Source organism: Rutidosis leptorrhynchoides, chromosome 4, assembly GCF_046630445.1.
Source record: "Rutidosis leptorrhynchoides isolate AG116_Rl617_1_P2 chromosome 4, CSIRO_AGI_Rlap_v1, whole genome shotgun sequence".
NCBI classification, from domain to species: domain Eukaryota; kingdom Viridiplantae; phylum Streptophyta; class Magnoliopsida; order Asterales; family Asteraceae; genus Rutidosis; species Rutidosis leptorrhynchoides.
The window spans coordinates 153,288,184-153,300,840 of NC_092336.1; positions in this window are offsets into that span (position 1 = coordinate 153,288,184).

A 12,657-nucleotide genomic window follows, 5' to 3' on the forward strand; every position below is an offset into this window, starting at 1 on the left:
CTTTCAAGTGTCAACCAAAAGGTTGGTGAGTTCATTAGTTTATCGTAAACATTCATTTCCATCATTTTAATAGACCACAAGATTTCCAGATATTTAATTGTACACGTAACCCGAGTACAAAATAATACGCGTAACCCGCGAATTAAAAATCATTCATATGGTGAACACCTGGTAACCGACATTAACAAAAATGCATCTAGAATATCCCCATCATTCCGGGACTCTCATCGGACATGATAAAATCGAAGTACTAAAGCATCCATAACCTGGATGGGGTTAGTTAGGCCCAATAGATCTACCTTTAGGATTCGCATCAATTAGGGTTTCTGTTCCCTAATTCTTAGATTACCAGACTAAAAAGGGTGATATTCGGTTTAATAATCCAACCATAGAATGTAGTTTCAAGTACTTGTGCCTATTTTGTAAAACATTTATAAAAGCAGTGCATGTATTCTCAGTCCCAAAAATATATATTGCAAAAGCATTTAAAAAGGGAGCAAATGAAACTCACTATACGATATTTTGTAGCAAAAATATGCATACGACGGAACTGAACAATGCAGGGTTGGCCTTGAATTCACGGACCTATATCAAGTATATATATTAACACATATAATTGTAATCGAACAACTAAATTTTAAGTTATATTAATTATTAATTTGAATATGTTTATTTTTATATATTATATACTACAATGTATTAATGTTTTTATACATAATTAAATTATATTAATATCTTATAATATATATTCATAGAAATGCTTATTTGTTATGATAATATAAAAATAATAATAATAAAAAATGATAATACTTATAATAGTAAAAATAATGATACTACTAATAATGATAATTATAATAATGTTAAAAATAATATATGAAATGTTAATAATAATAAAAATAATAATAATAATATTTTTTGTAATAATAACCATAATAATAAAAATAGAAAAATTGTTATACCATTCACTATCATACTCATTCATGATCATTATCATAATTCTATTTATCTTAGCATTCATAATCTTAATCATATTAGTAACATTCATAATCTTAATCATATTAGTAACAATGATATTAATAATAATAATAATATTTATAATATTAATATTTAAACTAGTATAGTAATAATAATAATAATGTTACTACTTATATTAATAATAAAATTAATGATAATAATACTAAAATGATAACATTAATTATAATAATAATAATAATAATAATAATAATAATAATAATAATAATAATAATAATAATAATAACACTTATTTTACTAATAATGATGATAATAAAACTTTTATGATAATAAGAGTTATACCCTCCTAAACGTTATCGATTATAATCGCCATTCATTCTTACTGTCGTCCATGATAATCATGATCATCTTTTACATCATTTCGATCATCATTATTGTCATCATCATACTCGATTCATAATCATAATCGTCCTCGTAACACTCTATCATCATCAATCACTCAGTATTCTTTATCATTGTGACAACATCACCCTTATGCATAATATCTTAATATCATCATCTATATTCACTCCACTCGTTCACAGTTTCACTGTATCGTACCTCACCATCCTTATGACCATCATCATAATCTCGTTCACAGTTTCACGATCATCATCTTTAAGGTTCTCGAATCATCATCATTATTTAATAATCTTATTATTATTTCCTGTCTATTGAATGAAGTGCACTAAAGGCCCAAGAAGTAGCCCAATTATTTAAATCAAACGGAAGCCCAATTACTAGAAATGCATTACCTTAGTCGTTTTTCTTTCCTCCTCCTATTTACGATAGCATTAACATTTTTTTTTATATTATCCTCATCCACTATCATAATACTATCATTCTTATTGACTAAAGTAGAAGAAGGAAACAACATGCGTGATTAAAAGAATCATGTACGAGCTGTTGGTCTCGAACAAAGCTAAAATAACATAGTAGCATATATTGATTTTTATTTGAGCTGTGTTTGCAAGGAAATAGACAAAGAAAAACAAAACACAGGTATTGTGGTTTCGTTGGAGGTTGAAGATGGTAGTTGTTTGTTGAATCAAAAAGGAAATGAAACAGAAAAAATACTCTAATCGATGGTAGTATGTGGTGGTCTTTGAATTATAAACAGGAACAAAAGTGAGTGTGTTTGGGTCGATTAAACAAAAAATGAAACACGTAGTAGCTGCTGTATAGAAAGTAATTGTAAGTTGGTTGTTTTCGATTCAAAATAGAAATATAGAAGTGGTGACGGTTGTGGTGTGTTCACGGTTGAAGATGGGGTGTTAAGGTGGCGGGTTAAAACTTGGTGGTGGTTTGAATCGATGGAGAAGAAGGTGAGCTAAAGCATTCGCAGGTGGTCTCATTAGTGAGGCTTCAAAAGGTGGGTGTTGAGTGGGTTGTGGGTACACGAATGAATAGCAAGAACAACTCGGGTTTCGGTTACTAGCTGAAGCAGAAAATGAAAAAAAACTCGAGGTTGTAGGTTGTTATGTTAACGATGATGTTGGTTATGATGGTTGTCGATGGCGTTGATAGTTGTCGGATAAAAATAAGGAACAAGGTACACGTTGTATGAAATAATACCGAGTTATCACGTGATAGTTTGTAAGGTGATTGTGGTGATTCAAATAATTCTAACTGCAGTATCCATAATAACCGAAAAAAATAATTAAATGATTTTCTTGTTGGATGGTTTTATGAACCAAAGTGGGTATTCAATATAGTGTTTAAAAAGAAAGGAAAAATTTAAGTACGAAACAAATGGGTGTGGTGGTTTTTAGTTCTTTGCATCAGTACATATATTTAATATGTTTATGTTTAATATATTATAAGGACAAGTACAGTAATATGGGTTATTGAATTCCTAATTCAAACGTGCATTAATAATTTAATGATAAACTTAGTAGCCACCTCTTTAAACTCTTGTGCCAACAGTTTTAATTCAAATAGTAATTCGTACTCCGTTGTAAATCAGTGACGAATAAAAGTGTTCAGAAAAATCTCATATTTTTAAATTAACTATATTTATTTATTTAGGTCATTATGGTATAAAATTCGATCATTAACTATTAAATAAAAATTACATTAATTATTCACTCCCAACCCAAGTAAAATATAACAAGTTTTAAAATTCAACAAATAGTTCCTAAATATATTTTTAATAAGCCTAATATTTATATTACTCACTTTCGTATCACCGTTTATTTTAAAATTACATAAGTTTGAATTTAACTTGCTTAATATCAATCAAAACATCAAACGAGTATTATAATCATTTAATATTTATTTTTAATATACTTTATTTATATATAGAGATATATTTTAAATAATAATTATTATAATATCCTATTTTTATTTTATTAATTTTTAATAACAACAACATATAATACTTCAAATTATATTTCGAATTATTATTTATATATACATACACACATATCTATTTACAATTAATTGTTCGTGAATCGTCGAGGGCAGTCGAAGGTCAATTGAATATAATGAAATAGTTCAAAAATTTTGAGACTCAATATTACAGACTTTACTTATCGTGTCGAAAATATATAAAGATTAAGTATAAATTTGGTCAAAAATTTCCGGGTCGTCACAGTACCTACCCGTTATAGAAATTTCGTCCCGAAATTTGAGTGGGATGGTCATGGATGACAATAAGTATGTTTTCATGACACATACAAGCTGAAAATTAGAGTTTTATCATCATCGAGTAATATAGATAAAAAAAAAATTTGATTTTGTGAAGAGTACGAGTGAAGCTATCACAAAAGAGTGAAGTGAGTAAATGCAGTTTTGTCTTAACTAGTGACATAGTCACGATTGATTTCCGGAATTTAAGGAATTTAGAGGAAATCCTCGTAATAATATTTGGTTCTACGGTAATCAAGGAAATTAGAATCCGCTTTAAATGCGATCATCTGTTTTGATTGTTCTGTCGGGTATTTTCGATAAATCCACCCCCTTCGTTTCTTTACAACTCACACCTTCTATTCTTTCTCCCTCAACTCATACTTTAAAGTATTCGTTAATATGCTTCATCCAGTTCTGATTCTTGATATACTTCTAACTTTCATATCTATCGTTCTTCTTTTTCATCTGTCACCGGAGAAATCTATTCGCTTCTATTATACTCTTGGTTTTATAGTTCTTCCGTGTCTTTACTTTGCAATACTTATTGATATACACGGTTTGTAATTTATGTGTTGCCTTCGGGCTTTATATCTTTCCTTATTTTTCAGAGTCTCGGCTTCTGTTTTTCTATAATCATTGACATCTACAGTTAATGCTCTCTCCTGTTTGCTATGATTTATACTCCCATTTTTATTTCGGAGCTTCATTCTTTTGTTTTCTCTTCCCGATTTAAAATCAAACGAAAAATGGTCCAGAATTCGTAGGTATGAAGTTTCGAATGAACATGACTATTGTTCTAAGAGAGAAATTGTAATAGCACGATCTTGATTGATTAAATTACTAGAATTCAAAAGAAAAGATAGAACTATCAAGAAAATATGTTCTTGATATGTTTATAGGTTAGATAGAATGTAAGAGTCGTGTAACATGGTACATGATGACGTTATAGTCTGTGAATCATCACATTTCATTAGAAACTCAACATGACTTACTGTAATATAATCACGTTACTCAAGTGTCATTATATTATACTAACGCATGCTTCAGTTCCCAACACTACTTCAAAAACATTTTAAACTCGAAGGTTTCAAAATTTAGAAACTAAAACAGTTTCCTTTATGATGTGATACAGATAACGCGAGGAGATAAATGATTTCAGATAAGAATAGTTATGAAAATATTTTCATAAATATGGAGGATATTTATAATTAAAGATATGATGATATCTTAGAATATCTAAGATCAGAGGATGATGAAGAATATTTTCCACAAGGGTTTAGAGTAAGGAGCAAGGTATTTGCTAAGGACTTCAACAGACACTGAATCATTTGGATTCTTTGAAGGTAGATTTCCTCCTTGTGATTTCTCCACAGCCTGCTTCATGGTTTGCTCAACCCGTTTTTCAGTTCCATACCTTCTCTTTTTTGAGCTTTGCCAACACATTATTCCTTATCAAACTCTCGACTGTTAAGGTCGTTTATAATTTTTGCTGCTTCATCAGCGTTTTTCCAAAATTCATAGAACTAGTTCGCAGTTTAGGGTGTTTTTTAGAAACTTCACATTCAAAGTATATAAGTCCAGGAGATAGACGTTATATGTGCACATATAACTGTCGGCATAGACATGCTGCGAGATTTTCAAAATACTGATTGCTGATTCCCGATGATTCGTATGGCAATTCTTGTTACAAGATGCAGATAAGTAAATGTTGGGGTTTTGATAAATATAATGATTTTTCGGAAAATCCTAGATCATTACAGTTGCTGATAAGTTTACTGCTAATGTGGTGGAATATAAGCGGTTCCCCAGTAATGATGGCGAAAGGGCAACATATATATCGAGGTTATAATAAGACTGTTTCGAATGAAAAGTCGAAGTTGACTTGTTGGAGCTGTGATAAAACTGGCTACTTTGGAAAAGGGTTGCAAGTCATTTTTGCTAATAAATGCCAAAGGATCTAACACATATATGTGTTAATCTTTTACTATATATATATATATATATATATATATATATATATATATATATATATATATATATATATATATATATATATATATATATATATATATATATATATATATATATATATATATATATATATATATATATATATATAGGAGTTTTCTGGGTGCATAACTATGGATAATGAAATGTCCCGTTCATATTGATTATAAACGTTCCATATTAATTGATTTCGTTGCGAGGTTTTGAACTCTATATGAGACGTTTTTCAAAGACTGCATTCGTTTTTAAAACAAACCATAACCTTTATTTTATCGACAAGGTTAAAAGGACACCAACTAGATTATCAGAAATGATAATCTAAAAATATCACACTTACACACTACCAATACATATTGGTTTACAATTTTATTATGTTACAACAAAGTAAATTTTGAATGCAGTTTTAAACAATATTATACAAGCATACTGACTCCAAATCTTGTCCATATATTAGCATGCAACAGCGGAAGCTCTTAATAATCACCTGAGAATAAACATGCTTTAAACGTCAACAAAAATGTTGGTGAGTTATAGGTTTAACCTATATATCAAATTGTAATAATAGACCACAAGATTTCATCTTTCAATAACATGCAATCTGCATAAAAATCATTCGTATGGTTGAACACCTGGTAACCGACATTAACAAATGCATCTAGAATATCCCCATATATAAATATCGAAGTACTAAAGCAGTTCAAATTCTCTAACTGGGGTTGTCAATGACCCATAGATCTATCTTTAGGATTCGCATCAATTGGTGGCAATTATAATAAACACCAATTCTTAGGTTACCAAGTTCAACAAGGGCGATATCCGGTATAACGATTCAACATAGAATGTAGTTTCAATACTTGTGTCTATTTTGTAAATCATTTTCAAAATTGCATGTATTCTCATCCCAAAATATTAGATTTTTTAAAAATGGGACTATAACTCACCTTCACAGATTTTTACTTCGTCGGGAAGTAAGACTTGGCCACTTGTCGATTCACGAACCTATAACAAATATGTACATATATATCAATGTATGTTCAAAATATATTTACAACATTTTTAATACATTTTAATGTTTTAAGTTTATTAAGTCAGATGTCCTCGTTAGTAACCTACAACTAGTTGTCCACAGTTAGATGTACATAAAATAAAGCAATATCTATATTATCTTGAATTAATCCACGACCTCGTGTATACAAGCCTCAGGCTAGATCACAACTCAAAGTATATATAATATTTTGGAATCAACCTCAACCCTGTATAGCTAACTCCAACATTACTGCATATAGAGTGTCTATGGTTGTTCCGAAATATATATATAGATGGGTCGATATGATATGTCAAAACATTGTATTCGTGTCTACGGTATTCCAAGATTACATAATATATTAGAATACATGTATAATACAATAAGAGTTAGCTATGATATGATTAATATAGATTTGTTACCAATTTTCACGTAGCTACAACAAGAAAAATTATCCAATCTTGTTTTACCCATAACTTCTTCGTTTTAAATCCGTTTTGAGTGATTCAAGTTGCTATGGCTTCATATTGAACTTAAGTTTATGAATCTAAATAGAAAAAGTAAAAGTTTATAGTCAGAAATACAGATTACAAGTCATTTTTGTAAAGGTAGTCATTTCAGTCGAAAGAACGACGTCTAGATGACCATTTTGGAAAACATACTTCCACTTTGAGTTTAAACATGATTTTTGGATATAATTTCATGTTCATAAGAAAAATAATTTTCCCAGAAGAACAACTTTTAAATCAAAGTTTATCATAGTTTTTAATTAACTAACCCAAAACAGCCCGCGGTGTTACTACGACGGCATATATCCGGTTTTATGGTGTTTTTTGTGTTTTCAGGTTTTAAATCATTAAGTTAGCATATCATATAGATATAGAACATGTTTTTAGTTAATTTTAAAAGTCAAGTTAGAAGGATTAACTTTTGTTTGCGAACAAGTTTAGAATTAACTAAACTATGTTCTAGTGATTAAAAGTTTAAACCTTCGAATAAGGTAGTTTTATATATATGAATCGAATGATGTTATGAACATCATTACTACCTCAGGTTTTATGGATAAACCTAATGGAAATGAGAAAAATAGATCTAGCTTCAAAGGATCCTTGGATGGCTTGAAAGTTCTTGAAGTAGAATCATGACACGAAAACAAATTCAAGTAAGATTTCCACTCGAAATAAGATTGTTAAAGTTATAGAAATTGAATCAAAGTTTGAATATGAGTATTACCTTATATTAGAAAGATATCTTACTGCAAATAAGAAAGATTTCTTGAGGTTGAATGATCACTCAAAGTGGATTTGTAAGATTGGAAGTAAGCTAGCAAACTTGGAAGTGTTGTTGGTGTGTTCTTGAGTAGTTGTTTTATAACTTGGTTTATGTATGGATTTATGAACTAGATTGAGCTAGATTTTGATGAAGATGATGAAGAACACTTAGAACAATGGAAGAACACTTGAGAGAGAGTAGTTTGATGCATGTAAGTTGAAAAATGAAAGTGTTTGTGGACTCCCTAATTCACGTTTATATGGATGTACCATATAAGCTCCATTAGTTTGTTATTTTGTGAGATATTTCATACTAGATGTTAAATGATGGTTCTCACATGGTTAGGTGACTCACATGGGCTGCTAAGAGCTGATCATTGGAGTGTATATACCAATAGTAAATACATTTAGAAGCTGTGTATTGTACGAGTACAAATACGAGTGCATACAAGTAGAATTGTTGATGAAAATGAATGAGGATATAATTGTAAGAATTTTTGTTAAGTAGAAGTACTTTGATAAGTGACTTGAAGTCTTTCAAAAGTGTATGAATACATATTAAAACACTACATGTATATACATTTTAACTGAGTCGTTAAGTCATCATTAGTCGTTACATGTAAGTGTTGTTTTGAAACCTTTAGGTTAATGATCTTGTTAAATATTGTTAACTCAGTGTTTATTGAAATGTCCCGTTCTTATTGATTAAAAACGTTCCATATTAATTGATTTCGTTGCGAGGTTTTGACCTCTATATGAGACGTTTTTCAAAGACTGCATTCATTTTAAAACAAACCATAACCTTTATTTCATAAATAAAGGTTTAAAAAGCTTTACGTAGATTATCAAATAATGATAATCTAAAATATCCTGTTTACACACGACCATTACATAATGGTTTACAATACAAATATGTTACATCGAAATCAGTTTCTTGAATGCAGTTTTTACACAATATCATACAAACATGGACTCCAAATCTTGTCCTTATTTTAGTATGCAACAGCGGAAGCTCTTAATATTCACCTGAGAATAAACATGCTTTAAACGTCAACAAAAATGTTGGTGAGTTATAGGTTTAACCTATATATATCAAATCATACCAATAGACCACAAGATTTCATATTTCAATACACATCCCATACATAGAGATAAAAATCATTCATATGGTGAACACCTGGTAACCGACATTAACAAGATGCATATATAAGAATATCCCCATCATTCCGGGACACCCTTCGGATATGATATAAATTTCGAAGTACTAAAGCATCCGGTACTTTGGATGGGGTTTGTGAGGCCCAATAGATCTATCTTTAGGATTCGCGTCAATTAGGGTGTCTGTTCCCTAATTCTTAGATTACCAGACTTAATAAAAAAGGGCATATTCGATTTCGATAATTCAACCATAGAATGTAGTTTCACGTACTTGTGTCTATTTTGTAAATCATTTATAAAACCTGCATGTATTCTCATCCCAAAAATATTAGATTTTAAAAGTGGGACTATAACTCACTTTCACAGATTTTTTACTTCGTCGGGAAGTAAGACTTGGCCACTGGTTGATTCACGAACCTATAACAATATATACATATATATCAAAGTATGTTCAAAATATATTTACAACACTTTTAATATATTTTGATGTTTTAAGTTTATTAAGTCAGCTGTCCTCGTTAGTAACCTACAACTAGTTGTCCACAGTAAGATGTACAGAAATAAATCGATAAATATTATCTTGAATCAATCCACGACCCAGTGTATACGTATCTCAGTATTGATCACAACTCAAACTATATATATTTTGGAATCAACCTCAACCCTGTATAGCTAACTTCAACATTCACATATAGAGTGTCTATGGTTGTTCCGAAATATATATAGATGTGTCAACATGATAGGTCGAAACATTGTATACGTGTCTATGGTATCTCAAGATTACATAATATACAATACAAGTTGATTAAGTTATGGTTGGAATAGATTTGTTACCAATTTTCACGTAGCTAAAATGAGAAAAATTATCCAATCTTGTTTTACCCATAACTTCTTCATTTTAAATCCGTTTTGAGTGAATCAAATTGCTATGGTTTCATATTGAACTCTATTTTATGAATCTAAACAGAAAAAGTATAGGTTTATAGTCGGAAAAATAAGTTACAAGTCGTTTTTGTAAAGGTAGTCATTTCAGTCGAAAGAACGACGTCTAGATGACCATTTTAGAAAACATACTTCCACTTTGAGTTTAACCATAATTTTTGGATATAGTTTCATGTTCATAATAAAAATCATTTTCTCAGAATAACAACTTTTAAATCAAAGTTTATCATAGTTTTTAATTAACTAACCCAAAACAGCCCGCGGTGTTACTACGACGGCGTAAATCCGGTTTTACGGTGTTTTTCGTGTTTCCAGGTTTTAAATCATTAAGTTAGCATATCATATAGATATAGAACATGTGTTTAGTTGATTTTAAAAGTCAAGTTAGAAGGATTAACTTTTGTTTGCGAACAAGTTTAGAATTAACTAAACTATGTTCTAGTGATTACAAGTTTAAACCTTCGAATAAGATAGCTTTATATGTATGAATCGAATGATGTTATGAACATCATTACTACCTTAAGTTCCTTGGATAAACCTACTGGAAAATAGAAAAATGGATCTAGCTTCAACGGATCCTTGGATGGCTCAAAGTTCTTGATGCAGAATCATGACACGAAAACAAGTTCAAGTAAGATCATCACTTGAAATAAGATTGTTATAGTTATAGAAATTGAACCAAAGTTTGAATATGATTATTACCTTGTATTAGAATGATAACCTACTGTAAGAAACAAAGATTTCTTGAGGTTGGATGATCACCTTACAAGATTGGAAGTGAGCTAGCAAACTTGAAAGTATTCTTGATTTTATGAAACTAGAACTTTTGGAATTTATGAAGAACACTTAGAACTTGAAGATAGAACTTGAGAGAGATCAATTAGATGAAGAAAATTGAAGAATGAAAGTGTTTGTAGGTGTTTTTGGTCGTTGGTGTATGGATTAGATATAAAGGATATGTAATTTTGTTTTCATGTAAATAAGTCATGAATGATTACTCATATTTTTGTAATTTTATGAGATATTTCATGCTAGTTGCCAAATGATGGTTCCCACATGTGTTAGGTGACTCACATGGGCCGCTAAGAGCTGATCATTGGAGTGTATATACCAATAGTACATACATCTAAAAGTTGTGTATTGTACGAGTACGAATACGGGTGCATACGAGTAGAATTGTTGATGAAACTGAACGAGGATGTAATTGTAAGCATTTTTGTTAAGTAGAAGTATTTTGATAAGTGTCTTGAAGTCTTTCAAAAGTGTATGAATACATATTAAAACATTACATGTATATACATTTTAACTGAGTCGTTAAGTCATTGTTAGTCGTTACATGTAAATGTTGTTTTGAAACCTTTAGGTTAACGATCTTGTTAAATGTTGTTAACCCAATGTTTATAATATCAAAAGAGATTTTAAATTATTATATTATCAAGATATTATGATGTACTAATATCTCTTAATATGATATATATACATTAAATGTCGTTACAACGATAATCGTTACATATATGTCTCGTTTCAAAATCATTAAGTTAGTAGTCTTGTTTTTACATATGTAGTTCATTGTTAATATACTTAATGATATGTTTACTTATCATAATATCATGTTAACTATATATATAACCATATATATGTCATCATATAGTTTTTACAAGTTTTAACGTTCGTGAATCACCGGTCAACTTGGGTGGTCAATTGTCTATATGAAACATATTTCAATTAATCAAGTCTTAACAAGTTTGATTGCTTAACATGTTGGAAACATTTAATCATGTAAATTTCAATCTCAATTAATATATATAAACATGGAAAAGTTCGGGTCACTACAGTACCTACCCGTTAAATAAATTTCGTCCCGAAATTTTAAGCTGTTGAAGGTGTTGACGAATCTTCTGGAAATAGATGCGGGTATTTCTTCTTCATCTGATCTTCACGCTCCCAGGTGAACTCGGGTCCTCTACGAGCATTCCATCGAACCTTAACAATTGGTATCTTGTTTTGCTTAAGTCTTTTAACCTCACGATCCATTATTTCGACGGGTTCTTCGATGAATTGGAGTTTTTCGTTGAGTTGGATTTCATCTAACGGAATAGTGAGATCTTCTTTAGCAAAACATTTCTTCAAATTCGAGACGTGGAAAGTGTTATGTACAGCCGCGAGTTGTTGAGGTAACTCAAGTCGGTAAGCTACTGGTCCGACACGATCAATAATCTTGAATGGTCCAATATACCTTGGATTTAATTTCCCTCGTTTACCAAATCGAACAACGCCTTTCCAAGGTGCAACTTTAAGCATGACCATCTCTCCAATTTCAAATTCTATATCTTTTCTTTTAATGTCAGCGTAGCTCTTTTGTCGACTTTGGGCGGTTTTCAACCGTTGTTGAATTTGGATGATCTTCTCGGTAGTTTCTTGTATAATCTCCGGACCCGTAATCTGTCTATCCCCCACTTCACTCCAACAAATTGGAGACCTACACTTTCTACCATAAAGTGCTTCAAACGGCGCCATCTCAATGCTTGAATGGTAGCTGTTGTTGTAGGAAAATTCTGCTAACGATAGATGTCGATCCCAACTGTTTCCGAAATCAATAACAAATGCTCGTAG